This window comes from Lissotriton vulgaris, chromosome 7 (assembly GCF_964263255.1).
Source record: "Lissotriton vulgaris chromosome 7, aLisVul1.2, whole genome shotgun sequence".
In the NCBI taxonomy this organism is placed as follows: domain Eukaryota; kingdom Metazoa; phylum Chordata; class Amphibia; order Caudata; family Salamandridae; genus Lissotriton; species Lissotriton vulgaris.
In genome coordinates, this window is record NC_141695.1 from 1,250,796,199 (window position 1) to 1,250,805,438 (window position 9,240).

A 9,240-nucleotide genomic window follows, 5' to 3' on the forward strand; every position below is an offset into this window, starting at 1 on the left:
ACTTTCGAATCTCGGCATCAGCTCAACATCCTGTGATTCCAGGCAAATCGCTTTGTCTCCCCGTGCCTACCACAAATGAATGTGTTCTTCGGTAATCTAAATTGTGCTCATGCTATGTTGTCGAGTTCGTGCTATATAATATTGCATGGAAAAATAAAGTAGGGAAACTCGAGTTCACACACTACTGAACACGCACTCTTAAGTGCATCAGCAGTGCACTGTGAATCGGAGCATTTCACAGGCCTGTCACAGATAAGAAATGCTATCAAATCCAAATCCGACAAAACAATGTACTACTGGCCGGCAGCAATTCATACCTGGACAACGTCGGGACGGCTGCTAGTATAGTATATGGCTGCTTCACTTACAAACCGGGAGAATGAACTTTGTAGGCTGTAGGGTGTCCTGCTCATGTAGGGGCACCCTCACACTTAGAATCAAGCACCCAGCCTTCAGGATTGATAAGGCCTGCTGTAGGGGTGACCGATAGGTTTTAACTGCAGTGCCCCTAGATATAAGGAAACCTATATCTTTTGTAAGCAATGCAAGCACTAGCTTACACAGGCTGCAATGGCAGGTCTGTAGTTACAGTTTGAATGGTCTCCCATGAGTGCCATAATACCTGCTTCAGCTCATGGGGGACCTCTGGGGTACCTATGCAGTGGGTACCTTAGTACCATATACTAGGGACGGATAAGGATACACCAGTATCCAATCTTCGATGTACCTAAGTACTGAATAAACAATTTTAGGGAGAAAGCAGATAGACTGGGGTCCTGATTAGCAGGATCCCAGTCAGACTAGTCAAAAACAGTTTAGAACCAGGCAAAAAGTGGGGAGGGTAAAGAGATTGGTGCCTCAGCCAGGCATGGGGCTGCTAGTACATCAACAGTATAGCAATAATTTGAGCTTGTGTCAAGTAGTGTAACGATGAAGTGTAAGGTTGAATCTACCGTAATGAGTCAGAAGGATCCGATCAAGAAAAAGAAAAAGATAAGAAAATTCCCTACACGGAAACTGAAAAAATGGCATTTTCCAATGATTATGATATGAAGAGTTTGAAGGAGAGGGGTTGACAATATTGCCTCTGGAAGGTAGTGCTTCAACTGTTCTTACAAAGCAGATTCTACCAAATGATGACCCCTCGGGTGTAGATGAGAACTGGAGCAGTGTCAGCTGGTTCCTCTCTGTCCTCTTTCCCCTTTCAGGGGGCTTTGATTTATGTACCCAGCGCCCCACTTGAGCCTCCTGGAGTGGAAGGGGAAATAGGAAGTATGGCTCCTTTACTCTTGCCCCACACATACCCTAGGGTTGTTAGAAATTTGGTTGGGTGGCCTAGCTGACAAAGTTCCCAATTAGGAGGGGTAAATAAGGGGTATCAGGTGCCTTATCCACTGATTTCGAGAAAGGAAGATCTTGTCACCACAACAGCCTCTACCACTATCCCCCATCCCTCGATTAATCTTGGGGCAAAAACTTGTATTCCGAGGGTTAGGGAATCTTTATGCATGCCCCGACAGGTCCTCTCAAAGGACTTGTTTAGAGCAGAGCTCTATGTCATCCATTCTGGATTGTATCCTGTTATTTGATTACAAGTCTCCTCCAGTGAATAGAAGCTCTATCATAAATTCTTGTTTAGAGATTGAAGCTTTAAGGCTGGTAAAAAGTCACAATTCTATTTATCCATTTGCTTCGACTCCCTGTTCTAGAGTTACCTTTTGTTCTTTGGATATTGAAAATCCTGTTGTAAAGAATTGTGAGTTCTTTCTAAAGAGAGGGATTGATGTTGAACATGTTGTTGTGTATTTGGAACCCTCTATTCTACAATTAAAACATTTAAAAGTATCTAAGTCAATAGTGATTGATGCGGCGGGCCTGATTCTGATTTTATACAAGGGAGTTCTAAAAACATAGTTATTTCATTAGGGCAAGGGGATCAATTCATTAACTTGGCGGAGGGCCACGTAATTAATACTTGGGCTGTTGATTTGATGGATGGTCTTCTCCAGTGGAGTTGGGTTGCTGGTGCTTTGAATAACGCTTGCCCTTCATCCAGGAGTAATGAGCCTTTGAGGCAGCTCTGGGGCTTCTTCTGTCATGAAATATGGCTGGGTTGGATCAAGTGGAGACAAAATTAAATTTTCTGACGTCTTTTATTCCCCTAATCATATGCTTACAAGAAACCTGGTCATGTACAGAGTTTGATTGTAGTGATTATTTTCTATTTTGCCTTTAAAGCAAGGCATTCTGAAGGGGCCATGCTAATGGGGGGTGGCTTATATACATCGCCAAATTTGTGTCTTTGTTTGAAACTGGACTCCCAAGGTGTTAATCGCTGTCCTTCTGTCTTATTAAGGAATATGCATATTCCACCTGGGAAACCATTTGATTTACTGGTAAGTTCACTCTTTGCCTTTGCCTATGACATTGGTATTACTGAAGATTGTCCCATGGTTATAATCATGGGTGACTTAAATGCAAAGGTTTCTAATACTGCTTCTTCAACCTTTGCTATTTTTGTAAAAGAAGATGTGTGGTCTATTCCAGCGATTCTGCCCCCAGATAAAATTTGAATGGACAAACTTGGGTTCCTAATGCTTGAAACTCTTGGGAAATATGACTTGCTTATATTAAATGGAAGGTCTCCTGCGGGTGAAGCCGCTTCATATATCTTTCACTCAACCTCCACACAGAGTCTACTTGATTATTTCATAGTTTCTTTTTAAATGTTTGGGGCTTATGAGAAACTTACTGTATTCACAACAAATATGAGCAATCATTGCTAACTTGGCATATCTGTGGCCATTAATCTCCAGGATTTAGATTCTGGGAGCTCTCGTTTGGGCAAGATTGGCTTTAACAAGCCGAATGGCCGTTCCTTCTGGACATCTAAGAATACGCCTGCCTTAAGTGTTAAGATCTAGGGAGTTTGTGCCAACCCTATGGGACTCATATGGGATGATCCTATTTTCCTTTATGAATCCCATATGTAAGAGTTCCAAAAATCGAGCACTAGGCCTCATGGTCCTTAGTTGCTGAAAAAGTGAAACTTCTCATTAAAGGCAATAAATCAGGAAATACATTTCCTGACAAGAAAACCATATTTGCTGTTTTCCTTGGCTAGACAGCATGAAATTGACTATCTTAAACAGATAAGATCCCGACACAAACTCCAAGAAGGTAGGAGGAAAAATGATCTAAGATAGATCAATTTAAGAGAGGCTGCAAATGCCACGGAATCTAGGAAGTACTGGCACTTGATTGCCGAAAAGTGTGATATTAGGGTGAATACACAGGCAATACCTATTCCTGGCAATGTCTGGGTGGAATACATTTTTCAGTTGTACTCGAGTAATCCTGGACCACATCCTGGACCTCTCCCAATCCGGCTTCCAAAGCAACAACAGCACCAAGACTGCCCTCCTCTACATCACAGACAAAGCCCGCACCCTTCTCAACCCGAGTCGAAATGGCAGCCTTCATCCTCCAGGTACTCTCGGCCCATTCAATACCGTCTCTCACCTCACCCTATTAAAAAAACTCCACGATACCGGCATCCGCGGCAAAGCCCTAAAATCGATCCGACCCTTCCTCACCGGCCAAACACAGAGCGTCAGAGTACCTTTGTTCCACTCTGAACCCACAGAGATCAGCTGCGGATTGCCTCAGGGCTCCTGTCTGAGCCCCCACTCTTTTCAACATCTACTTGGCCCCACTCGCCACCATCGTCAGGAACCACAGACTCAACATTGTCTCCTACGCCCATAACACCCAGCTGATTTGCTCCCTCACCAACAAACCCACAGTCGCCAAAAACATCTTGACGATGGGATGAAGGCTGTCACCACCTGCATGAAGAACAGCTGCCTCAAGCTCAACTCAGAGAAGACCAATGTCCTCATCATGGGCTCCACCCCCTTTGCTGCGACAACTACTGGTGGCCCGCAGCACTTGGAATGACCACCCCCACAGACCACGCATGAAACCTCTGCATCATCCTGGACTCCTTGATCACCATGAGCTGCCAAATCAATGCGGTCTCATCATCCTGATTCCACACGCTAAGCCTGCTCTGAAAGATCTTCAAGTGGATCCCCACCGAGTCCAGAAAGGCATCAGCAGGAGAATTGACTAAAGTAACCCACTCTATCCCGGCATCACCCAAAAACTCCTCAAGAAACAGCAGAACATTCAAAACGCTTCTGCCAGACTTATCCTCAACATCCCCCGCCGCAGCCACATCTCCAGACACCTGAGAGACGCCCACTGACTCCTAGCCAGCAAAAGAACTATGTTCAAGCTCCTTACACATGTCTACAAAAGCCCTAAACAACGCAGTACCTTCGTACCTCAACCATTCCACGCACACACCAGAGACCTCCGCTCTGCCCTGGTAACCATCACACGTAGCCGCAAGACCAAGGCCGGAGGAAGATCCTTCTCCTACCTCACAGCAATGACCTGGAACACCCTGCACCTCCACCTTAGGTAATCACCGTCTCTGCCTCAATTCAGGAAAGACCTCAAGACCTGGCTCTGTGACTGAACAACAGCGCCTTCAACGGACCAACAGTCCCTTCTCTTCTCCCCCCCCCCCCACCCAGCGCCTTGAGACCCTTTCGGGTGAGTAGTCACACTCTACAAGACACCTGATTTATTGATTAATTGAATAATACAGAGGTAGAGGTCCCCATGACCATTTGTGTGGATGGGGAGACAACAGTGGGTCTAAGACTAGAATACTAGAACAAGCAGGTTTTAGGAGGAATCATAGTATACTTAACAATATTGCATTTCTTCAAGTAGTAGTTAAAAAATACTTCTTTGTTTGAGGTTTGTCATCATACACAGTGTTTATTGACTTCTCCACAGCGTTTGATAGAGTTGACCGTCAAACACTGTGGAGAAAGCTTCTCCCTTTGGGTGTTCCGCAACACCTTTTGGGTCTTGTTATGGAATTGCATTCGGGCACCTGCTGCCAAATTCCAATGGGAGGAACGCAGGGCCTATCCTGTAGGGTTAAAACGCAAAATGGTCTCAGAGGTGCTGATTGTTGGATCCCCTGCTGTTTTCTCTTTACATTCACAATCGTCTAGGTATTTTAAATCAGGTGAAGGGCGATCCTCCCAGAATTGGTGCCATGTCCATTGGCTCCCCATTATATGCTGATGATGTAGCCATAATGGAATTAACCCCTATTGGCTTGCAGCATCATCTTGTAGCATTGTCAAAGTATGCCAAAGTCCACTTTTTTAAGATTAATCCTCTAAAAGTAAAGTCTTGATCTTCTGTAAGAATCGGTCAAGACTGCAGGGGAAGCTTAATTGGTCTATAGGTACTGATAAATTAGAAATAGGGGACTTTTACCTTTATCTTGGTAAGGTTTTCTCTAAGAATGGGTGGGATGTTGATCATATGAAGCTTTGGTCTAGTAGGGCCCTTTCTCAGGCAAACGCCCTGAATAGATTTTACAAAATTCGTGGGAGATGTAATTTTGTGCTTGATATGAGTCTCTGGTACTCATTTTAGGGGATTGAGGATCAGATTATTTGCCAGATATGTAGTTTGAACACAATTGCAGACCCCTATGCTTTGTGCTTGGAGTTTAATTTATTATCTTCTTACTCCTTCTCCTTGGCTGCTGCTTTGAGGTGGGGAAATTAACCCCTAGGCAGAGAGGAAGAAACATTGCGGACAGCCTTGAAGCTTGACATATATCTTTTCAGAAAGAACAGGATGCTTTTTTTAGGTCTTTTGAGCGGGTCAAAGAAATCTTTGGGCTTGATCTGAATATAGATTATCCTATGCCCAAGTCTGCTCTGTTTAAAATAAGCTTGGCTAGAGGCATTGCCACATAATCAAGTGGTTCAGTAGAGTAATTTGGGGAATAAACCTCATTCTTATTTAATCTGGAATCTGCCCCATGGGATCAGAAGACTGATCCTTTTATTGAGATTAGTCTGTTCCCTTTGAGTGTTATTATTGGCATCTGCGATAAAATCCTGAAACAGGATAGAAGATGTCAGTTGTGCCAGTTACATATCCAAGATCTCAACCATGTACTTTTTGCGTGTACCGTGTCCCAAAAGGTTTGTTGCCATTTTAAGGCCTCTGTTTATTAAATACAACGTACATTCAGCCGTGGTGACTCGTAAATTTGCAATGTTTTCCCTTCACTGAAATGATTTGTTATAAGATTTATCAATTATTTAGATCCTTTTAAAACATTTATTAGGGTCTTGGTGCATTATGGATGGATTATTGTTGTACAATGGATGTTGTTCCAACGGGGTTCAAAATGTCGTTATATTTAAACCTTTTATGTTGTTTGACATTATTTTCAAATTCATGTTGTATTATTCACGTATGTATCTTTTTTAAGGCTTGTTAATGAATGACCCGAATGTCTTGATAAATTGAGCTTAAAAAAGAGCTATTTCTGGTCTTGTTTTCTAGACACGCAATAATTGTATATTCTGTTCTGCTGTATGTCTGATGCTATTTTTAAAAGGTTGCATTTATAAGATTGTATTATGAAATACTTGCACATTTTATGTTATAATATGCATGCTGTCACTTTATAAAGGCTAGAAAATTAATGCAATGATTACTTTCTTATATGTATCATTAGTTTACCTTATGACTTACTATGCACACTGCCACTGTATAGGGGCTAGGAAATCAGCGATTTGTTTGAGTCGGTTGACTGAGTGTTTAAAGTGCTACTTTGGGCTTGTACCTTGATACGTAATATTTACATATTCTACATTGCGTTATGCACAATGCCACTTTTAAAAAGGTTGCATTTATAAGGTTATAGTATGCAATATTTATACATCTTCTATGGTGTTATGTACATTGTCTCTTTATAAAGGTCAGTAAATTATGCTCCTAATGTGATTTATGGGTGAACAGCCTTTACAACGAAACTTTTACAACGCATTACCATTACGACGGAACCATTACAACGCAAACTATTACAACGCATTGCGCTGGGGGGCGCTCTAGGATAGGGAATAGATTTAATTTACTATCCAACACCTTCCCTACTATCCACGGGGACTGGAGTTGGAATAGTAAATTAAACTATTCACTATCCAGCACCCCAAAGCGATATGCGTTGTAATGGTATGCGTTGTAAAAACCGCGTTGTAAAGGCATGCGTGGTAAAAGCATGCGTTGTAACGTCATACATCCTGATTTATGTAATAGGTTAGAGAACTTACACTTTTCATTCCTGTCTTTACTATGCATCATGTACTATTGATTTTATTATTGTCACGTTATTTGGACCTCTGTTGGAGTTCCATATCATAATCAACTAAACATCGAAACTTGGAAAGTAATTTTGCCTGCATTTGAGAAAAAATATTTTTACCCACCTTCTTATAATGGATATTCCATTGAAGATTGATTTTTATGTTCTGCTTGCAACTTAGAAGATTAATTTGTCCCTTAGGTATCCAGCTGAACACAGTAATAAATATCTTTCCTAATCCCACATCAGTTATTATGTCCGCATAAAGACTCCTGAAATAGTATTTGCATAATTCCTTTGAATTTTTGAGAATTTTGAACCTAATTTAGAAAATTAGATTGTGTTTATGTCATTTTTGTTTAGAAAGAAGATGGTTTCATGCAAAGGTAAATTTTGCTTGATTTCAAATGTAGTTTTGCAATGTTTTCAATAAGAGCATTAAAAAGATCCTGGTGAGTCTATAGTTTCTTGCAGGGAAAACGTATAAAATGTGCCCCTTTTGAGATATGTGCCGGACATTTTCCTGTCTTTTTATAGAGCAGTCCCCATGTAGACTATTATTGATCTTTATAATTAAACATTTGCGTAGAGCTTTTTGCCTATTCTTCAGAGGCAGTCCTCATGTTGGTCCACTTGCTGACTTTGTACTTAGATATTTTTCTAAGTTTTCTTCCCAAGCAATAATTTGGTTCTAACTACTGGTTTATTTCAGAGGTTAACTTTATGTTAAAACCTCTCACCAAAATGATTATAATTATGAAAATCATGGGGGTTTGACTTTGAATTTTTGTCTCTGAAATGTTTGATTTTGAACTCTAATGCCTTGGATCGCCATCCGTAGTGACTCACATGACCCCAATCCTGCAAATCGAGTGCTTCAATATATTATTAACAAAAAGCGATGGCACTCTTGTTGCTTGTATCTTTGATTTTGACCTTACACTGTGATCTTCTGCTTTTCGGCTAGGTTTGTGCTATACAAATGTCACATACATACAGAGAAACACTGTTGGAGAACTTCTAGTACTTCAAATCAGGCCAGTGAATACCAGACCTCAGAAAATTGGATCACATCATCTCACTTATGAGAGAGGGCTGCGGGCATCCCCAAAAGGGGAGACTAACGTTCAAGATGGAAAGCTGGGCCTATAAGGCTGCCCATTTGGAAAAAGGCTAGATATCTAGGAGATAAAATACCCATTTTTGGTGGCAAAACCTAATACAGAAACACGTATTCCTTACTACTGCATATCCCCAGACGAGAACAAACATGACAGAACCAAGTCACAATGGGCCAGATGTAGGTGTCCAAATAACGGTCGGAAACGGCCGAAAATACCGATTTTCGGCCGTTTCCGACCGGTATTTGGACATTGGTATGTAGGGGATAGAAAAACTTACAGATTCAGTAATTTTACCGAATCGGTAAAATTACAGAATCAGTAAATTTACCGATTCTGTAAATTTTACCGATTCGGTAAAATTACCGATCAGTAAAAATACTGAATCTGTAATTTGCTATGTAGGTAGCACTGTTGACAGTGCTACAGGCCTTCAGAATTCGGTATTTTACCACCCAATACAATTGGGTGGTAAAATACCGAATTCAGGTATACATGCACATCTGTAAAGCTCAATAACCTGAAGAGCCGAAGATCAAGCAATCAGCATCATTAGAGAGTGTTGTATGCTACCTGTGTGCTTCCCAGCACACAGGTTTCTTAGAATTCAGAATGTCTTACTAAGGTTCCTTGTGATGCGTTCTATGTGAATCAGTTGGAGCCTGACTGTGCTTGTTGCCAGTCCCTGTGGATGTTAAGCTGTTCCTTATTTACAATAAATCCTTTTCCTGGAACCTACAAATCTTGTGGACCCTCTCTCTTCACAACATATTGGCGACAGGTTGGAGCATTGTTCCTAAGAATTGGATTTTCTAAAGGATACAGCGTTCACTGCGTGTTTTAAGAAAGTAAGGAATTTTA